The sequence below is a fragment of the Oncorhynchus mykiss genome, chromosome 11 (assembly GCF_057628025.1).
Source record: "Oncorhynchus mykiss isolate SJ-2025 chromosome 11, ASM5762802v1, whole genome shotgun sequence".
Taxonomy (NCBI): domain Eukaryota; kingdom Metazoa; phylum Chordata; class Actinopteri; order Salmoniformes; family Salmonidae; genus Oncorhynchus; species Oncorhynchus mykiss.
Genome location: NC_143032.1, coordinates 72,798,195 through 72,819,504, shown reverse-complemented (window position 1 = coordinate 72,819,504; position 21,310 = coordinate 72,798,195). Strand labels below are relative to the sequence as shown.

General features: G+C 43.5%; 1 long non-coding RNA gene across 2 annotated transcripts in view; it reads right to left on the bottom strand.

Moving 5' to 3' along the window:
- The window catches only part of LOC149979852 (uncharacterized), a 581,301-nt gene extending 564,281 nt beyond the window's left edge, over positions 1 to 17,020 (bottom strand). For both annotated transcript variants that reach the window (XR_016484687.1, XR_016484686.1), the window contains exons 1-2: positions 16,924 to 17,020; positions 16,494 to 16,555 (exon numbers count right to left, since the gene is read on the bottom strand). This is a non-coding gene — a long non-coding RNA (uncharacterized LOC149979852). The remainder of the gene's footprint in view (positions 1 to 16,493; positions 16,556 to 16,923) is intronic.
- Between the last annotated feature and the right edge of the window lie 4,290 nt (positions 17,021 to 21,310).

Genomic DNA, 21,310 nt, shown 5'->3' with positions numbered 1-21,310 from the left:
TCAGTCTGCAGACTCCCACGCCACCCAGACTGCGTTCATCAGACAGGCCTCTCAATTACATCAATAACCTCACAGCCTGTGTTTAATCCAGCTGCAAAGAGGGCTTCAAAAACACAACCCTGCTCTGATCAGACCTGACATCTTCTGCTCCTATCACCTTCATGCTTTTCCCTCATCCATTTAACCACTGACTCCAAATCTAGCACCTCAACATGACCCTCATTTACATAGATATGAAGGAGTGGATGGGTGTGAGAATTATAATGGAAACTCAACCTTTTATAATATATTTGTTTACCTTTATTTACCTTGGCAAGTCAGTTAAGAACAAATTCTCATTTACAATGACAGCAGGTTAACTGCCTTGTTCAGGGGCAGGAAAAAATGCAGTGTTTTGTTTTTTTACGTGTTATTTCTTACATTAGTACCCCAGGTCAACTTAGGTTTCATTACATACAGTCGAGAAGAACTACTGAATATAAGATCAGCGTCAACTCACCATCAGTACGACCAAGAATATGTTTTTCGCGACGCGGATCCTGTGTTCTGCCTTTCATCCAGGACAACGGAATGGATCCCATGCAGCGACCCAAAAAAACGACTCAGAAAAAGAGGGAAACGAGGCGGTCTTCTGGTCAGACTCCGGAGACGGGCACATCGTGCACCACTCCCTAGCATTCTTCTCGCCAAAGTCCAGTCTCTTGACAACAAGGTTGATGAAATCCGAGCAAGGGTAGCATTCCAGAGGGACATCAGAGACTGTAACGTTCTTTGCTTCACGGAAACATGGCTCACTGGAGAGACACTATCGGAATCGGTGCAGCCAGCTGGTTTCTCCACGCATCGCGCCGACAGAAACAAACATCTTTCTGGTAAGAAGAGGGGCGGGGGCGTATGCCTTATGGCTAACGAGACATGGTGTGATGAAAGAAACATACAGGAACTCAAATCCTTCTGTTCACCTGATTTAGAATTCCTCACAATCAAATGTAGACTGCATTATCTACCAAGAGAATTCTCTTCGATTATAATCACAGCCGTATATATCCCCCCCAAGCAGACACATCGATGGCTCTGAACAAACTTTATTTGACTCTTTGCAAACTGGAATCCATTTATCCGGAGGCTGCATTCATTGTAGCTGGGGATTTTAACAAAGCTAATCTGAAAACAAGACTCCCTAAATTTGATCAGCATATCGATTGCGCAACCAGGGGTGGAAAAACCTTGGATCATTGTTACTCTAACTTCCGCGACGCATATAAGGCCCTGCCCCACCCTCCTTTCGGAAAAGCTGACCACGACTCCATTTTGTTGATCCCTGCCTACAGACAGAAACTAAAACAAGAGGCTCCCACGCTGAGGTCTGTCCAACGCTGGTCCGACCAAGCTGACTCCACACTCCAAGACTGCTTCCATCACGTGGACTGGGACATGTTTCGAATTGCGTCAGATAACAATATTGACGAATACGCTGATTCGGTGTGCAAGTTCATAAGAACGTGCGTTGAAGATGTCGTTCCCATAGCAACGATTAAAACATTCCCTAACCAGAAACCATGGATTGATGGCAGCATTCGCGTGAAACTGAAAGGGCGAACCACTGCTTTTAATCAGGGCAAGGTGACTGGTAACATGACCGAATACAAACAGTGCAGCTATTCCCTCCGCAAGGCTATCAAACAAGCTAAGCGTCAGTACAGAGACAAAGTAGAATCTCAATTCAACGGCTCAGACACAAGAGGCATGTGGCAGGGTCTACAGTCAATCACGGACTACAAGAAGAAATCCAGCCCAGTCACGGACCAGGATGTCCTGCTCCCAGGCAGACTAAATAACTTTTTTGCCCGCTTTGAGGACAATACAGTGCCACTGACACGGCCTGCAACGAAAACATGCGGACTCCCCTTCACTGCAGCCGAGGTGAGTAAGACATTTAAACGTGTTAACCCTCGCAAGGTTGCAGGCCCAGACGGCATCCCCAGCTGCGCCCTCAGAGCATGCGCAGACCAGAGGGCTGGTGTGTTTACGGACATATTCAATCAATCCCTATACCAGTCTGCTGTTCCCACATGCTTCAAGAGGGCCACCATTGTTCCTGTTCCCAAGAAAGCTAAGGTAACTGAGCTAAACGACTACCACCCCGTAGCACTCACTTCCGTCATCATGAAGTGCTTTGAGAGACTAGTCAAGGACCATATCACCTCCACCCTACCCGACACCCTAGACCCACTCCAATTTGCTTACCGCCCAAATAGGTCCACAGACGATGCAATCTCAACCACACTGCACACTGCCCTAACCCATCTGGACAAGAGGAATACCTATGTGAGAATGCTGTTCATCGACTACAGCTCGGCATTCAACACCATAGTACCCTCCAAGCTCGTCATCAAGCTCGAGACCCTGGGTCTCGACCCCGCCCTGTGCAACTGGGTACTGGACTTCCTGACGGGCCGCCCCCAGGTGGTGAGGGCAACAACATCTCCACCCCGCTGATCCTCAACTCTGGGGCCACACAAGGGTGCGTTCTGAGCCCTCTCCTGTATCCACATCGATGGAACAGTAGTGGAGAGGGTAGCAAGTTTTAAGTTCCTCGGCATACACATCACAGACCAACTGAATTGGTTCACTCACACAGACAGCATCGTGAAGAAGGCGCAGCAGCGCCTCTTCAACCTCAGGAGGCTGAAGAAATTTGGTTTGTCACCAAAAGCACTCACAAACTTCTACAGATGCACAATCGAGAGCATCCTGGCGGGCTGTATCACCGCCTGGTACGGCAACTGCTCCGCCCTCAATCGTAAGGCTCTCCAGAGGGTAGTGAGGTCTGCACAACGCATCACCGGGGGCAAACTACCTGCCCTCCAGGACACCTACACCACCCGATGTTACAGGAAGGCCATTAAGATCATCAAGGACATCAACCACCCGAGCCACTGTCTGTTCACCCCGCTATCATCCAGAAGGCGAGGTCAGTACAGGTGCATCAAAGCTGGGACCGAGAGACTGAAAAACAGCTTCTATCTCAAGGCCATCAGACTGTTAAACAGCCACCAATAACATTGAGTGGCTGCTGCCAACACACTGACACTGACACTGACTCAACTCCAGCCACTTTAATAATGGGAATTGATGGGAAATGATGTAAATATATCACTAGCCACTTTAAACAATGCTACCTTAAAAACAGCTTCTATCCCAAGGCCATCAGACTGTTAAACAGCCACCACTAACATTGAGTGGCTGCTGCATTATTCATCTCATATGCATACGTATATACTGTACTCTATATCATCGACTGCATCCTTATGTAATACATGTATCACTAGCCACTTTAACTATGCCACTTTGTTTACATACGCACCTCATGTATATACTGTACTCGATACCATCTACTGTATCCTGCCTATGCTGCTCTGTACCATCACTCATTCATATATCCTTATGTACATATTCTTTATCCCCTTACACTGTGTATAAGACAGTAGTTTTGGAATTGTTAGTTAGATTACTTGTTGGTTATTACTGCATTGTCGGAACTAGAAGCACAAGCATTTCGCTACACTCGCATTAACATCTGCTAACCATGTGTATGTGACAAATAAAATTTAAACAGATTTTTACCTTGTCAGCTCAGGGATTTGATCCAGCAACCTTTTGATTACTGTTCCAACGCTCTAACCACTAGGCTACCTGCCACTCAAACATAAACATACAACTAAAGAGTGGTGCTAGGACAATATTTCTCACCGCTAGCTTAGAAGGCCCTGCATGTCTCCTAAAAAAAGACAGGTGTTGAACTTCAAGATTATGTATTATATTGGCTCCATGTGTGAGAGCATTGTAGTGCAAGTCCACAAGTCAACCATCTCTGTGGACTAGTTCTTTCTCATCTAATATATGACCTGGGATCTCTCTCTCTCTCTCTCTCTGTTCTACTCTCCATGTGGACCAGTTCTCTGTCTGATCTAGGATCTGTAGACCGTATCTTTCAGATCCCCCCTTCTCTTTCAGATCCCCCCTTCTCTTTCTGTCTGTCTCTCTCTCGTGCTCTCTCTCTCGGTCGGATCTGTGTTTCTGTAGTTCTTTCTCCTTCTGTGCTCCTCTCTATGGAATAGTTCTCTCTGATCTAGGATCTGTGCTCTTAAACTGCTCTGTCGATTCCCCCCACTGATTCCTCTCACTTTCCCGCTGTAGGATTACCACTCAGGTGTATCACTCCTTACAGTGACCCACCCTCCTTTACTTCAACTCTCCCTCTCTATTCTCATCATCTCCTCTCCTCTCGGGTTCACAGAGGAGAGGAGTTCTGTCTGTGTGTGTGTGTGTGTGTGTGTGTGTGTGTGTGTGTGTGTGTGTGTGTGTGTGTGTGTGTGTGTGTGTGTGTGTGTGTGTGTGTGTGTGTGTGTGTGTGTGTGTGTGTGTGTGTGTGTGTGTGTGTGTGTGTGTGTGTGTGTGTGTGTGTGTGTGTGTGTGTGTCTGTGTGTGTGTGTGTGTGTGTTCAGTATGAGTTCTTATGTATGTGTGCTTAAAGTGCAGTCGCAGGGATCCTCAGAGGCTGTATGAGAGCTGTATGGGTCACTGGACCTTTCTCTCTCCTGTGCCAACCCTCATCGCTTCTGCATTGGCATGAAAGAAAAATATCAGTGACACTTCACTTGAGCCATCTGTCATACAGCCTCAGAGCTGTCTATGCTGACAGACTCGTCTTTTTCTCTCTAAACGGAGTGATGGAAAAAAAAGTGTATTGAGTTTGAAGGTTAGCCGCAGAGGCATTATTGGCTCAGTGCGTGGTGGTGTGTGCTAAGCTGTTGGAGGTGAAATCAGATCAATACTTTTCATATTTTACAGCAGAGTGCTATTGAGCTGAAGACGATGCTTTACATTGTCTCTGTGTTTCAATAAAAACCTTGTTATTACAATAACTGAAGTACACTGTCTGACAACACTCTTTTCTCCTCTCCTCTCTTCAACTCTCCACTCCTCTCCTTCCCTTTCCTGTCTACTCCTCTCATCTCTTCCCCACTCCTCTCTCTCCCCCTCTCATTTCTACTCCTCTTCTCTCTTCCCCTCTGCTCTCCTTTTCACTCCTCCCCATTCCATAAAACCCTTCTGTCCAGACAAGAGGGGAATGAAGACCAAAGAGGGACTGTCAGAAAGAAAGTGACACAGAGGAAAAGAGACATCCTCAGAACTATTTTTGCCGTTCCACTTTGTGTTCAGAGACTAGACATGTTTGACAGGTCAGTGCGTGTGAGGAATAGCCCAAAATGTTATTCTCTGCAAACAAGTAGGCTAAAAAATGACAACATTCTTTTAAAAGTATGAGTTTGTACGTGCTGTGTTTATCTGCATTTTGAGTTATGCCCAGTCTGCATCTCTGTTGAGCATTAGCCAACATTAGGAGCAGACCAAAGAAACTGCCAAGATACCAAGACTTCATCAGATGTAGTGATGCTTCATACATCTCATTGGCTGACTAAACAGAGATTGTCTCATTGGCCAGCATTAGGGTGAGATGTTAATCTTTGGTGAGTCCATTGGTGATTTGATAGAGGGATTTGGCAGTCAGTTGTGTGTGTGCGTGTGTGTGTGTGCGTGTATACCTGTTTGCGCTTGTGTGTGTTTTGGTGAGAGACAGACTGCTGGCTGGTGATTTTGATGTTTAGGTTGTCAGTCAGTTGGCCAGTGTGTTGTTATGCATGTCTTCTACACTGGGTCACGTCTGTACCCTACAACTTACTGTGTTTATACACTTGTCTTCTACAATGTCTTCTACAACCTGTTACCATCCCTGGCACCTCCGTCTCACCTCTCATACACTACTGCTGCAAGAATCTTCATCATCATCTTCGTCACCATCTGTGTGTGCACCCCACCGTGCTGCGGTTGCCATTTATTTCCTGGGCCCTGACTGAACCGAGGAAATTATGTCATTGTTAATGTGTTGAACCTAATCATCCTCTCACTCCGGACAGTGAATACCGAGCGCTCCAACATTTTGGTTCTCCAATCTGCTTCTTCCTCTCCCAGGTACGAGAGACACACAGTTCAGCCTGCATCGTCAGATTCTAATCATGGAATAAAAGCCTGGGATGAAGGTGCTGTATGTCGAGCAGCATAGGCACCGTGCTCAAATGCTCCTTCATATGAGTAGGGGAAATGAGTTATGGAAAAGCATGGATGTGTGAGGTGCGATAATGTTTAGCAGGATAAATTATGCCTGGGTTTTCATTGTCGTGCATAAAAATGACAAATTAAGGCTTGAATCCACTAGGACGATATGATGAAACAATTAGTCGTGTGAAATCCTACCTGGTCTGATTCTAGAAAAGTCGTTATTTTGCAGACAGAGGAACTACCGAGGTTTATAGGTCTAAGGGCTTCTAAATGACTCATTGCCCCCACACATTACCTTGTGGAACAACCTGATTAGGAATTTGTCCCTAATGAGTCTGTTCTGAATAGGTAGAGGGAACACATATTACATTATGTATAGCATACATAGGTATGGAAATGGCACTAATTCTATGTCCATATGCCTTTGGTTTATCCAAGACACTATTCAGTCTTATCAACACATATAATTATAAAGGCACTTTTTGTTTAGCAGTTGGTGGTTTGGTTATTCTATACCAGTGGTTTTGAAACTGTTCTGTGAATCACCAAAACATTTTGACATTTTCTCCAGGCCCACTGAATGTTTCTGGTGGAGACCCAAGCACCCTGGTGAGGGCTAAATGCTGAAACATGTTGATTAGAAATAAGTATTACACTTCGCCAAGACTTGAAATACTTGGCTATGGCCAATTGGACAAAAAAACTCCTGAGGGCACTCACAAGTGTTGCTATGGTTTCGGTAGATACTAATGTAGATATTGTTGCTGCAACAGCTACAGTACGTGACACTGTTACCATAGATACATTGCTTTACCATCAATATTTGAATCATGAGCTTGTTTCATGATAATACAGGGACATTCCAAACAGAAATATTATCGAACTCCATGTGTGAAGTTCACTTGAGGGCAGAGAAGGTTTGGAGCCAGTTACTTTACACTAATCATCAAAACAACATAAAACATAGTTGTGTTGTGTGCCACAAACAACACATCCACACAATGACCTCACCTCATGCCTCCACTTCTGCAATGTTGGTCAGGATAGTTGTATAATTAGAGGCCTGTGTAGCTCTGCTACAGTATTGACAGATTTGAGTCAACATAAATGTGTTCCTATGTTTTCTGGCTCAGTAGAAAATGAAAAGTTGTGTGTGTGTGTGTGTGTGTTTGGGTGTGTGTGTTTGGGTGGCTATATAGAGTGTGTTCTCCAACATTGAGAACCAATAGCATCCCTTTACAGTTGAGGGTGTGGAGAGAATCAAGTGAGAAAGTTAGGTCTGACTGACACTGTTACTCCCTCCCTGGTGGTGAGATGGAGAAAGTATCAGGTCTTAAAGACTCACACATAAATAAGAAAACTCAGGGTTTATTTTATTTGCTGAATTATTTATTTAACACGATACAATATGTATGTAGTTTGCCCAAAATAGTCAAGCAACACATTTTGACCACTACTATATAGGGAGCAGTGTGGAAGGAGAAAGAGGTTGGAGGGAGAAGCAAACAAGAGAGAAAAAGTTGAGCATTATGGCACATTAGAGAGAGAGAGAGAGAGAGAGAGAGAGAGAGAGAGAGAGAGAGAGAGAGAGAGAGAGAGAGAGAGAGAGAGAGAGAGAGAGAGAGAGAGAGAGAGAACAAACACACACTTACATAATGATTGAGTTCCTGAGCAATAACCTTGTGGTGGAAGGTGGAGTTGTAAAACAGATTGGAAAACCGTGGTGTTTGTGACAGAGAGATTGCACTCGCGCGCGAGAGAGAGAGAGAGAGAGAGGACAGAAAATGTCACACAGGCAGTGAATGAGTCCTGAAGAGGTGCGGGAGGAGAAGAGAAATGCAGTATAGGCCAGGGCAGAAGTGTAACAGGCCAATCTGTCTGTCCCTTTGTAGAAGAGATAGGCTGGGCTTGGAGTAAGATGGGGCTGTGAAGTGGAAACTGAACTGACATACAGCGGAGAGGTGAGAGAGACAGATGTTATAGAAATGAACTTGTATAGAGGACAATGGTTTTAAACTGGTTGGTAGCCTTGGAATCCTGTTAACTGACAGCACAGGAGGTTGGTGGCACCTTAATTGGGGAGGATGGGCTCGTGGTAATGGCTGGAGTGGAATCAGTGGAATGGTATCAAATACATCAAACACATGGTTTGATTTCATTTCATTCGCTCCCTTCCAACCATCATTATGAGCCATCCTCCCCTCAGCAGCCTCAACTGATTGACAGCTGGTGGACTGCGGAGGAGTTGGTATCGAGCACAGGTTGGGTCACAGGTTAAAGAGGTCAGAAAAACCTTTTGAAAAAATGACAAAGTTAAAATTCAAGTTGGTCACAAAAAAAATAGATGAGACTTGAGAGATAGGAAAAGAGATGAGACTAGAGAGATAGGAAAAGAGATGAGACTAGAGAGAGAGAAAAAGAGGTGAGACTAGAGAGATAGGAAAAGAGGTGAGACTAGAAAGATAGGAAACGAGATGAGACTAGAGAGAGAGAAAAAGAGGTGAGACTAGAGAGATAGGAAAAGAGGTGAGACTAGAAAGATAGGAAACGAGATTAGACTAGAGAGATAGTAAGAAAAGAGGTGAGACTAGAGAGATAGGAAAAGAGGTGAGACTAGAGAGTTAGGAAAAGAGATGAGACTAGAGAGATAGGAAAAGAGATGAGACTAGAGAGAGAGGAAAAGAGGTGAGACTAGAGATATAGTAGGAAAAGAGGTGAGACTAGAGAGAGAGGAAAAGAGGTGACACTAGAGATAGTAGGACAAGAGGTGAGACTAGAGAGACAGTAGGAAAAGAGGTGAGACTAGAGAGATAGGAAAATAGATGAGACTAGAGAGATAGGAAAAGAGATGAGACTAGAGAGAAAGGAAAATAAGTGAGACTAGAGAGATAGGAAAAGAGATGAGACTAGAGAGAGAGAGAACAAGAGGGATGGGAGGGACCAGGGGCATTGACATGCAGTGGAGGGAGGAGAGGATGCAAGGGTGGGGGTAGACAAGAACGATGGTAGAAAGGTGAGGAGCGGAGCGACAGACAGACACAAACAGACAGAGTGAGATAGAGAGTAGAGGACAAGGAGGGAGAGGGACACTGCTGATCCACAGGTTTGACCTTGCAGACAGATTGAGTCTGTGGTCTCAGTGTATGTGTGTTTGTAAGCGTGCCTGTGTGTGCATGTGTGCATGCTTGTGTGCACATGTGTATCCAGGTTGGTGTGTGTGTGTGTGTGTGTGTGTGTGTGTGTGTGTGTGTGTGTGTGTGTGTGTGTGTGTGTACGTGTGTGTGTGTACGTGTGTGTGTGTGTGTGTGTGTGTGTGTGTGTGTGTGTGTGTGTGTGTGTGCGCATGTGTGTGTCTGTAGGCATGCCTGTGTGTGCGCTTGTGTGGGCTTGTGTGTATCCAGGTCGGTGTGCGTCTGTTTGTGTGTGGGTAGGCACGCATGTTGTTATGTGTGTGTGTATCTGTGTGGCAAGCTGTGCCCTATTTACAGGCTGGAGCAGAGCCAGAGCAATACACACCCAACAGACCAGGGCCTCCATCAGTCAGACTATAACAGACCAGGGCCTCCATCAGTCAGACTATAACAGACCAGGGCCTCCATCAGTCAGACTATAACAGACCAGGGCCTCCATCAGTCAGACTACCACAGACGAGGGCCTCCATCAGTCAGACTATAACAGACCAGGGCCTCCATCAGTCAGACTACAACAGACCAGGGCCTCCATCAGTCAGACTACAACAGCCCAGTGCCTCCATCAGTCAGACTATAAAAGACCAGGGCCTCCATCAGTCAGACTATAACAGACCAGGGCCTCCATCAGTCAGACTACAACAGCCCAGTGCCTCCATCAGTCAGACTATAACAGACCAGGGCCTCCATCAGTCACACTACAACAGACCAGGGACTCCATCAGTCAGACTTCAGAGCAATAATACCTCTCTATTCTCTGTCTTCATCAGATAGCAGGTTTTAACATACCTGTTAAGCACTACAACCACTGCGAAGTTGGCCGCTGTGGTTAGGGAGAGCCAAATACACAAAGGTCTCTACCACTAGTGAGTACATAGTGGATGGTATCTTAATGACGACTTTCTCTATGATCTTAAATCAACCAATAGGTGATGAGACCTGTGTGTTGTTGTAATGCCTACTCTCATATCTAGGCCTCTACCAAATGTTAATGAATGATATTTGATGAATGACGCCCATAGTCCTGATGTACCTCCTCCTGTTTCCTCTGACAATAACCAATCCACCTGTCTGATCGACTGTCACTCACAGCCCACCTGATCTACCTGCTAGCGTTTAGCTGTCTATAGTCACAGCCCACCTGATCTACCTGCTAGCGTTTAGCTGTCTATAGTCACAGCCCACCTGATCTACCTGCTAGCGTTTAGCTGTCTATAGTCACAGCCCACCTGATCTACCTGCTAGAGTTTAGATGTCTGTAGTCACAGCCCACCTGATCTACCCTCTAGTGTTAAGTTGTTTATAGTCAAACGGCCAATAATGATGTGACCTGGTTTGAGGTGTAAAAATAGTCAGTGTTGGCCCAAACATAATTAACACCATCGCTCAGCAGAGCTCCAATAACCGGCTGTCAGCCCACATGAGCGATCGCTCTTCAGCTCGTCCGACAGAGGAATATTGTTCGTCCAAAGACCACTTCATCATGTACATCATCCACAGATACACTCCCTGTACGGTTCGTAATCTCTGCCAAACACTGCTCCCTCTTTATTGATGTCTTAGAACTGTGTTTTCCTCATCGTATGTGAGTTTTGAAAACGTAAACTAGTGTTTGCTGGGCATGCAACACATTTATCTGTTTACTTTCTGTTTACCCTCTCTGTTTACCCTCTCTTCTTAATGTCTCCCCTCTCTCTCTTTTTATCTATCTCTTTCTCCTCTCTCTGCCTGCTCTCCCCATTTCCTCAATCTCTCTCATCTGTCCCTATTTCTCTCTCTCTCTTTTCCTCTCACCATCTCTTTCCCTCTCTCCCTATTTTTCCCTCAATCCCTCTCCATGTGCTCTAGTCAGTCTTAGCTACAGTTCACACTCCTGCTATAAGGCCAGAGCCAAACTCTGGACAGACGCTAAGTCTTTCCCATTGGCCACGACTGCTCTACCATTCCGTGAGCGTTCCGCTGGCATTCCACTTAGTAAGGTAAGTTCTGAAAGGCAACCACTTAGAATGGATCTTCCCTGTCCTGGCATTCCAGAGCTGAAGACCTACTGCCAAGATCACTGATTGAAACCTCCTTCAGCCTTCCTGTCACTACCTCTGCTCTCCCCCTCTCTCCCCCTTTTCTCCCCTCTCTCCACACCCCAGACTCTAATAAATCAGCTCCCTAGAGAAAAGGGGGGGGGGGGGAGATCTGGAGGATAGGGAGAAAACGGTAGAGAGAAAGAACGAGAGAGAAATAGAGTGGGTAAGTTCTTCTTCAGAATGTGAATGGTTCTTGGCACTCCACAGCACAAACAAGCCATTCTGATGGAGAGGGTGTTGTTGTTTTTTTCTACATTGGGCTCTTGTTGACCTGACCTTAAACGCTACAGAGTACATTTCTAACAGCTCTCCGGCTAACTTTAACTCCACATATACAACTCTCCAAACTTTTTCCTCATCACTCTATAGTTCTACAATGCCAAGAGTCATCTATTATGCTGTTTGAATGCTTCAGATAATTGGGTCCCTATATTGTTGTTTTAGAAATTCTATGATAGAATTGATTGGACAATTTGAAGAGTTTAATTTAAGGGAACTGAATTGCACAGACATGAAAAAAATGCCTTTATGCATAACATCAATGAACAACATGTTTCTCATCAAGAGTTGGTAAATTAAGGTCCATTCATATTGGAACAAATGGCTCTTTCCTTAGGCTGTTGAGTCCATTCATTTCTATAGAGAGGAGTTTAGCTGATTAGGAAGAAGAGGGTGGCTGATTTGATCTATTGTTCATAGCTGAGTCGAGCATCAGCTCATGTGTTCTTGTTTTCATGACCTGTCATTCACTCATCATGAATGCACACACATCTGTTTTATTTTTTCCTATGTGGAATGCAGTGTTTGGTTTTTGCCAGACATAATGGGACCCATCTCATCCAAAAAGTTATACTTTTGACTCATATGTCCAAAGAAATGCTTCCAAAAGACTTCCAGGTGCTTTTGGACAAACTTGAGTCAACTTTTTGGACGAGATGGGTCTGGCGAAAACCAAACACTGCATTCCACAGTAAGAACCTCATACCAACGGTGGTTTGGTGGTTTGGGGATGCTTTGCTGCCTCAGAACCTGGACGACCTTAATAGAAGGAAGCCATCTGTTTGTGAGCTGAAGCTCAAGCGTAACTCGGTCAAGCAGCAAGACAATCAAGTCTACATGAAAATGGCTAAAAAGCAACAAATCTGAAATTTTGGAATTGCCTAATCAAAGTCCAGACCTAATCCCAATTGAGATGTTGGGGCAGGACTTGAAATGAGCAGTTCATACTAGAAAACCCACAAATGTCACTGAGTTAAAGCAGTTCTGCATGCAAGAGTGGGCCAAAATTAATCCACATCGATATGAGAGACTGATCAACAACTACAGGAAGTGCTTGGTTGGAGTCATTGCAGTTAAAAGTGGCTTAACCAGTAATTGAGTGTAACGTGGCAATTATTTTTTCACACAGGGGAATTGGGTGTTGCCTAACTTTGTTGATTAAATAAATTAAATAAGTATACATTTTTGTTATTTGTAAACTCAGGTTCCCTTTATCTAAAATTAGGTTTTGGTTGAAGATCTGATAACGTTCAGTGTAAAAAATATGCAAAAATAGAGAAGATCAGAAAGTGGGAAAACACTTTTTCACGACTCTGTATTTGTTACATCTTTCTTTCTGCCTATACATGCATTCTATTTCACAGTGCCAAAATAATGAAAATAGAAGAAGACCTTTAGTATGCTGTGAAGAGGAACCCTGTAAAGATCCTGTATGTAATCTACTGTATTTGCACCTTACAGTACAGAATCCTCAAAGACAGAGTCAAGGTGCTTCAGTCAACCTGCACTTACCTACCCTATTCAGGTTGTTCTCAGAATTCTATGTCTTCCGGGGGTGAAGGAGAAAGAAGACGATTACTGTGTGCCTCTGTCTTTCCAATGGGCACCAGGGCCAATGGATGCTTTGGATGCTTTGGTTGGAACCCTCAGCCCAACATAAATTGGGGCATCTGTGAGTGTGCCTGTGCCTTTCTGCTTTGGTCAGTGAGTCAGTTGCTTTATTGTCTCTCTCCTTGATTATTCTGCCTCCCTCTGAAACACACACACATGCAGGATTCAGAACTACCTCTTTCACAATAGGAACAAAATACATTTTTGTACTAGGCAAGTCAGTTAAGAAGAATATCTAATTTTCTTATGACAGCCTAGGAACAGTGGGTTATATGCCTGTTCAGGGTCAGAATGACAGATTTGTACCTTGCCAGCTGGGGGGTTTGAACTTGCAACCTCCCGGTTACTAGTCCAACGCTCTAACCACTAGGCTACCCTGCCTCCCCACATAATTTCAGTAGTAAGTCATGGAGATAGGAATACCATAACACATTCCTAGTTGTCCTCAACGACTAAAATCTAGTAATCCTTCTTGCCACATCAGATGGCACAAAATGCGGGAGAAAACAGAACCTGTTGGGGCTAGGGGGGCACAAGGAGTTCCCTAAAGGGAACACCCCCTCTCATTCAGCTGAAACAAATATTCTTTAGAAATATTTAACTTTCACACATTAACAAGTCCAATACAGCAAATGAAAGATAAACATCTTGTTAATCTACCCATCGTGTCCGATTTTAAAAATGTTTTACAGCGAAAACACAACATATATTTATGTTAGATGACCACCAAATTCAAAAACACACAGAGCGATATTTCACAGTGACAAAAGCAGAAATATAGATAAAATGAATCACTAACCTTTGATTATCTCCATCAGATGACACTCATAGGACATCATGTTATACATGTATTGTGTGTTTTGTTCGATAATGTGCATATATATATATAAAATCTCAGTTTACATTGGCGCGTTACATGCAGTAATGTTTTGATTCCAAGCCCATAATTTAGCCACTTGTTGTTAGCTTGTTCAGCCCAGCATTCAATCCTCAAAAAGCACGAGCAATTCCTCCAGACAAAAACTCAAAAAGTTCTGTTACAGATCGTAGAAACAAGTCAAATGATGTATGTAATCCATATAAGAAAAGCATAGGAACGCAAGAACACTCTCTCGTGACCGCGCGTAATGAAACCGAGGCTTTCTGCCAGACCACAAACTCAAAGAGCTATTATGAGACCCAACCTTTATAGTAGAATCATACAACCAGAATCTAAAGACGGTGACATCTTGTGGAAGCCCTAGGAAGTGCATTCTCAATCATATCTAAGGTGGACATCCAATGGCACTGTTTTCTAAATTGAGTTCTCACTTCCTGTTTGGATTTCTTCTCAGGTTTTTGTCTGCCATATGAGTTCTGTTATACTCACAAACATAATTCAAACAGTTTTAGAAACTTCAGAGTGTTTTCTATCCACCAGTAATAATACTATGCATATATTCCCATCTGAGAAAGAGTAGGAGGCCGTTTACTCTGGGCACGCCTTTCATCCAAAAGTGAAAATGCAGCCCCCTAGCCTCAACAGATTCTCTTTCGTTCATTTTCCTCTGTTACAGTGTTGAATAACAGTGGTTAGCGCAGAAATTGAAGTAAGGCAGTGTTTCATTGTGCCGGTTCCTGTCCATTGAGCAGTGATTCAGTCCCCAAAGGAGAACTGGATTCAGTGGTGCGTGTGCATGCATGTCTTTATGCTTGGGTTTCAGTCTGTGTGTGTGTAACTGGAATAAATGGTGTCTGAGGTCTCAAAGCTAATCCGCTAAGGAGAAGCCTGTGATGATTAGATGTTTCATGTTGGTCATGTCAATGTACAGACTCACTCAACCGTCCGCACAGAGTGGAGAGAGAGGGGACGAGAAGGAGTGAAAGCCCATGACAGGCAGTCGAAGGGAGACAATTGAACTGTGAGATATTACATTTTACTGTCTGCTTGGTTGATGCTAGACAACATGGAGCAGAGCTGTCCTTTTTTCCCTCTTCTTTTGCTACATTGGCTGCCAGACAAATGCTTGATTCCATTTAGAATGTGACAGAGGTCACTGGAGAAAGGAGAGAGCAAAGTGGGGCCAGGAGAGGATAGAGAGGAGAGAGGGGTGACCCGGGCTTCCTGTAAACTTTAATGTCTGCTACCTCTGTGGAAGTGATGTAGCTCCACAAGACGTCGTTCTGCCCCTGAACAAGGCAGTTATCATAGTAAATAAGAATATGTTCTTAACTGACTTGCCTATTTATATTAAGGTTCAATTTAAAAAAATACTGTAGAGGGCCATAAAAATATGATGACAGTCATCTACCCCCAGATTAGATGTTTCACATTCTTCTGAGAGGGTTCAATTAATCCCACTCTAGGTATGTAGCGTGTTCAAACTCACCAGTGACCACATTTGGTTCCTTGGAAGTTGTGGGAACGCAAGTTTTTGGTTTCCCATCGGCACTTGGAATGAAGCAGTAGGTTTCCTGACCGTTGAAAACATCACCTGTTCTAGGAACATTAATTGTTAAGTTGCAGGGAGGTTCTGAGAATGATTTACTATGGTTCCCATAAAGTTGAGTTTTTAATGAACTTTCTGAGAATGGAAATTATAGGTACATTTTTGGTTTTTGAATAACTTCCTTAAAACTTTGACTGAATGTTTCAATAAGACTTGTAGTAACACTGCTAGCTTTGGTAACTGTTTTGAATTCCAAGCACAAATAGGACACAAGGAAATGAATTAATCAAACAAACACATGTATTTTTTATTGTGGCAAGACCTCAGTGAGATTTGAACCTGTGATCTTCTGTTTCCTATCCACAAAATGAATCCACAGCACCACCAGGATGGAGAGAGCGTGCAATCTTTTTAAACTCATACAAAGCTGTTCATTTTAGTCTATTCAAACAGACACCATTTCAAAGGAAACAAGGACTCATTAACCTTTCTGATCTCCCCATCCCGGATCCGGGTTCGTGAATACAGACTCAAGCTCATTACCATAACGCAACGTTAACTATTCATGAAAATCGCAAATGAAATGAAATAAATATGCTAGCTCTCAAGCCTAGCCTTTTGTTAACAACACTGTCATCTCAGATTTTCAAAATATGCTTCTCAACCATTGCAAAACAAGCATTTGTGTAACAGTATTGATGGCTAACGTAGCATTTAGCATTAGCATTCAGCTGGCAACATTTACACAAAAAAACAGAAAAGCATTCAAAAAAATAATTTACCTTTGAAGAACTTCAGATGTTTTCAATGAGGAGACTCTCAGATAGCAAATGTTCAGTTTTTCCTGAAAGATTATTTGTTTAGGACAAATCGCTCCGTTTTCTGCGTCACGTTTAGCTATGAAAAAACCCTTGTATCCAGGATTGTGTAAATCTATCAGCAAGCTCATTAGCATAACACAACGTTAACTGTTTATGAAAATCGCAAATGAAATGAAATAAATATGCCATCTCTCAAGCTTAGCCTTTTGTAAACAACACTGTCATCTCAGATTTTCAAAATATGCTTCTCAACCATAGGAAAACAATAATTTGTGTAAAAGTAGCTAGCTAGAGTTAGCATTTCGCGTTAGCATTTAGCGTTAGCATTAGCGTTAGCATCCAGCACGCAACATTAACAAAAACATAAAAGCCTTCAAATAAAATCATTTACCTTTGAAGAACTTCTGATGTTTTCAATGAGGATACTCTCAGTTAGATAGCAGATGCTCAGTTTTTCCAAAAATATTCCCTGTGTATTAGAAATAGCTCCGTTTCATACATCACATTTGGCTACCAAAAAAAATCCATAAATTCAGTCCTCAAAACGCAAACTTTTTTCCAAATTAACTCCATAATATCGACTGAAAACATGGCAAACGTTGTTTAGAATCAATCATCATGGTGTTTTTCACATATCTCTTCATTGATACATCGTTCTTGGACACATGCTTTCTCCCCTGAATCAAATGGTAAAGTACAAGCAGCTGGCAATTGTGCACCGAATTCGACGCAGGACACCAGGCGGACACTTGGAAAATGTAGTCTCTTATGGTCAATCTTCCAATGATATGCCTACAAATACGTCACAATGCTGCTAAGACCTTGGGCGAACGACAGAAAGTGTAGGCTCATTCGTTGCGCAATCACAGCCATATAAGGAGAGAATGGAAAACAGAGCTTCAGAAATTCTGCTAATTCCTGGGTGATGCATCATCTTGGTTTCGCCTGTAGAATGAGTTCTGGGGCACTTACAGACAAAATCTTTGCAGATTCTGAAACTTCAGAGTGTTTTCTTTCCAAAACTGTCAAGAATATGCATAGTCGAGCATCTTTTCGTGACAAAATATCGCGCTTAAAACGGGAACGTTTTTTATCCAAAAATGAAATAGCGCCCCTAGAGCTCTAACAGGTTAAGATCAGGTGAGGCCATTAGTGGGTGCGGCCAACACACCTGAACACACTTAACAAAATAAAGGATAGAGAGAGTTTTGTTGATGCTGAGAACAGAATGTATTTGTTTTTCGAGAACATTCTTAGAACGTTCGTTTTTTCATGTACCTCTTTATGGAAAGTTTTCTTAATGTTCTGAGAACATGACTTTAAACCATGAGAAAACCATGAGAAAACGATAAACCTTTAGGAAACGTTATGCTGAAGTATTGAAATTCCCACAGCAGAATGTTATTTCTTAATGTTTTCAGAACAATTTGAGAACGTTACTTTCAATTGAACCAGGATGAAGCCTGGTGGAAAAGTTATGCGGAAGTGTTGAATTTCCCAACGGAGAACTATGTTTCCTAACATTTTCTGAACTATTTGAAAACATTCCCAATATCAAACCAGTTGGAGAACATTCTTAGAACATTACCAAAAATGTTTTTTGAAATGTAACCATAGGGAATGTTCTCTTCAAGTGATGAGGTACCAATAAAATATTGTTATTTCGTCAAATTCCTTAAATGTGTAGGAATGTTCCAAAGCCAAGGAACTACCTTGCACCATTCCCAGACATTGTGGGAAGTTTGTATGCAAAATGACCATAGGACAACCACACTCTCACCAAGCTCTAAGAAACATATGGCTCTCAGCACGTTATGCGCTAGCTGGGTCCTCACATTACCAATAGCAGCTTTGATGTGATAGATGCCATTGGATTGTATCTGCTCTTTCATCAACATGAAATACTTGGGTCCTTCCACCAATTCTGTCTCTTTGGAGAAGTTTAACTTGGTCCAAAAAAGGTTGGATTTCATCTCATTTTAACACTCTGTCATAAAGAGCACATGTTCAACTTCATAAAAAAAAGTTTTCGCATCTCGAGGATAGCATGACAGAATAACGGCTACTAAAATAACAAACCAATTAGCTCCTCTGACAAGGATAATTTAAAAAAAATGGAATTAAAAAACAGTAAAAATCCTACACCGGTTAGCTCCTCTGACTTCCATGACCACCAATTAAGTTTCTACACTGGAAACATAAAAAAAGTAATGAGAAGTCACAATAATATCTCTCCGTCTGCCTCTCCCCTATTTGACAGGGCAACTAATCATCTTCAGAAGAGTCAGAGTTGGAGTCAGCTGTTTTTGTACTTAGTGGGCCATGACTGAAAATGGACCAATGAGAAAACATCCCCCCCCCCAGACCAACAGTTATTCCTGCAATGTCATCAATATCAGAGCACAAACTCCTTTGTGAATTAGTAGAAGACAAAGCCTAATTATTTAACTAAACACCCAGCTCAGTCCCCCAGACTTCCTCCCAGACTTCCCCTAGACTTCCTCCTAGACCTCCTCCCAGACCTCCTCACAGACATCCTCCCAACCCCACTCGACAGCTCAGTTTCCCAGACCTCCTCCCAACACTTATCCCAGACCTCCTCACAGACCTCAGCTTAGACCTCCTCCCAGACCACCTCCTAGACCTCCTCACAGACCTCTTCCCAGACCTCCTCCCAACCCTCCTCCCCACCTCAGTCTCCCAGATCTCCTACCAGACCTCCTCCTAGACCTCCTCCCAGAACTCCTACCAGATCTCCTACCAGACCGCCTCCTAGATCTCCTCCTAGACCTCCTCCCAGACCTCCTCCTAGACCTCCTCACAGACCTCTTACCAGACCTCCCAGACCTCCTCCCAGACCACCTCCTAGACCTCCTCACAGACCTCTTCCCAGACCTCCTCCCAACCCTCCTCCCCACCTCAGTCTCCCAGATCTCCTACCAGACCTCCTCCTAGACCTCCTCCCAGACCTCCTCCTCGACATCCTCCTAGACCTCCTCCCAGACCTCCTCCCAGATCTCCTCCCAGACCTCCCGTTCGAAAGTCAGAGTAATGCTTCTTCTGACCTGCTCATCTCATAGTTCTGACTGGAAACCTGGAGATTAACTCCACATTAACTTCATTGTAATGAGTTTCTGTTTTGTTCTGCTCCGCTAAATCTCTTAAGTAAAGGCCAGTGACCCCGTGCCTTTGTAGATGAACGTAGTCACTCCTTGACACACGGTCATGATTAACATAGTTACACCTTATGACACACAGTCATGCCCCTACTGATTACCAAATGTCTAGAGTCTGACTTAAAAAAAACACTTTGACACTTAACCAACTAATAGGGGGTAAGAAATATATTGGTGACCATCATGTTCTCAGGAATTACAGTTGTTACAGTAGGTAGATGTTTTTAAATAGTGTGTGTTTGTGTAACAAGTCCTGTTCACAGATTATCTTCCTCCACTGCCCAACTGCCCCATACTGGGCTCGAACCAGTGATGCTCTGCTTCGTAACACACGTGACAATGCTCCTTGTGGAGTGAGCTTACGGTACATTCTCGCACACACACTCTCAGCTCCTCTTTTATGAACCATGAAGGCTTTTGCTTCACTTTATACATCTGTGCCTCCAGTGGAATCCATCCACAAAACATTTGTTGTTTCTTTCTCTGGGAAATTAGGTTTGGTTAGAGTGCTTTTTGAAAGGGTGGAAATAAAGGCAGGGTTTGAATGTTAAGCGCCAGCCCTTTGCTCTAGAGACGACTACTTGTCCTTAATAGGCATTTTGTTTCGAATTTCAATTCGATGGAAAAGCTTCATTCCTCTGAATAATATGAACAGAGACAGAGTTCCTTGGAGGGCTCGCCGTTTCTCTACTTCACAGGCTACAGGATAAAGCAGCGTTGTGTGTGTGTGTTTGTGTGTACGCCATGCTCAAAGATGAAAAGATGTTCTAATAAACACTCAACAATGACCTCTATTGTACCAAGTGAAATATACACTGAAGCCTAAAAAGCCGACCTCGGCTTTCGCACAATAAAACCAGCAGTGGAAACATCAGATCTGATTTTGTCATCACATGATTAAGTCCAGATGTGTTGTCTTCTACATACGTTAAAAAATCTTATACTTTCAAGGCAGAGGAATGTATTTTTCCTCATTCTAGGCTGGTATGTACTCTTTCACCAGAGAGTCTTACAGCAGACTCTGTTGCTTGTCACTGTGGTCCCTTGTGACCTGTGTTTAAAGACGGGGTCTCATCAGCCTAGCAAACGCTGGCTTCACTGCACATGACCCCACACACCCTGAAAGCATGCACGCTCGCACACACACACGCACGCACACACGCACGCACGCACGCACACACACACACACCACACACACACACACACACACCCCACCATCATACACAAGCCAGTCATGAGACAGAACAGTGCTAACAGACTCACAAACACACACTTCAAGATTGAGCCCCAGGGAGAAGTAGGGATATTGAGAAAGAGAGGGATCCTTTCTTTGCTGGGGCTTCGTTAGAAAATACATTATTTATATAAATGGGACTTCCTGGTTGAAACAAAGGTTGAATAAAGACAGTCCTCTCTACACACAGTGCTGTACACACACACACACACAAACACATACACACACACACACACACACACACACACACACACACACACACACACACATTGAGTTCTGTGGAGACAAAGAGTTCAGTCTATCTCCTGTTTCATCACATCTCGACTCAAGCCCCAATCAGGGCAAATCTCTCAAGGCCCTCAGCTGTC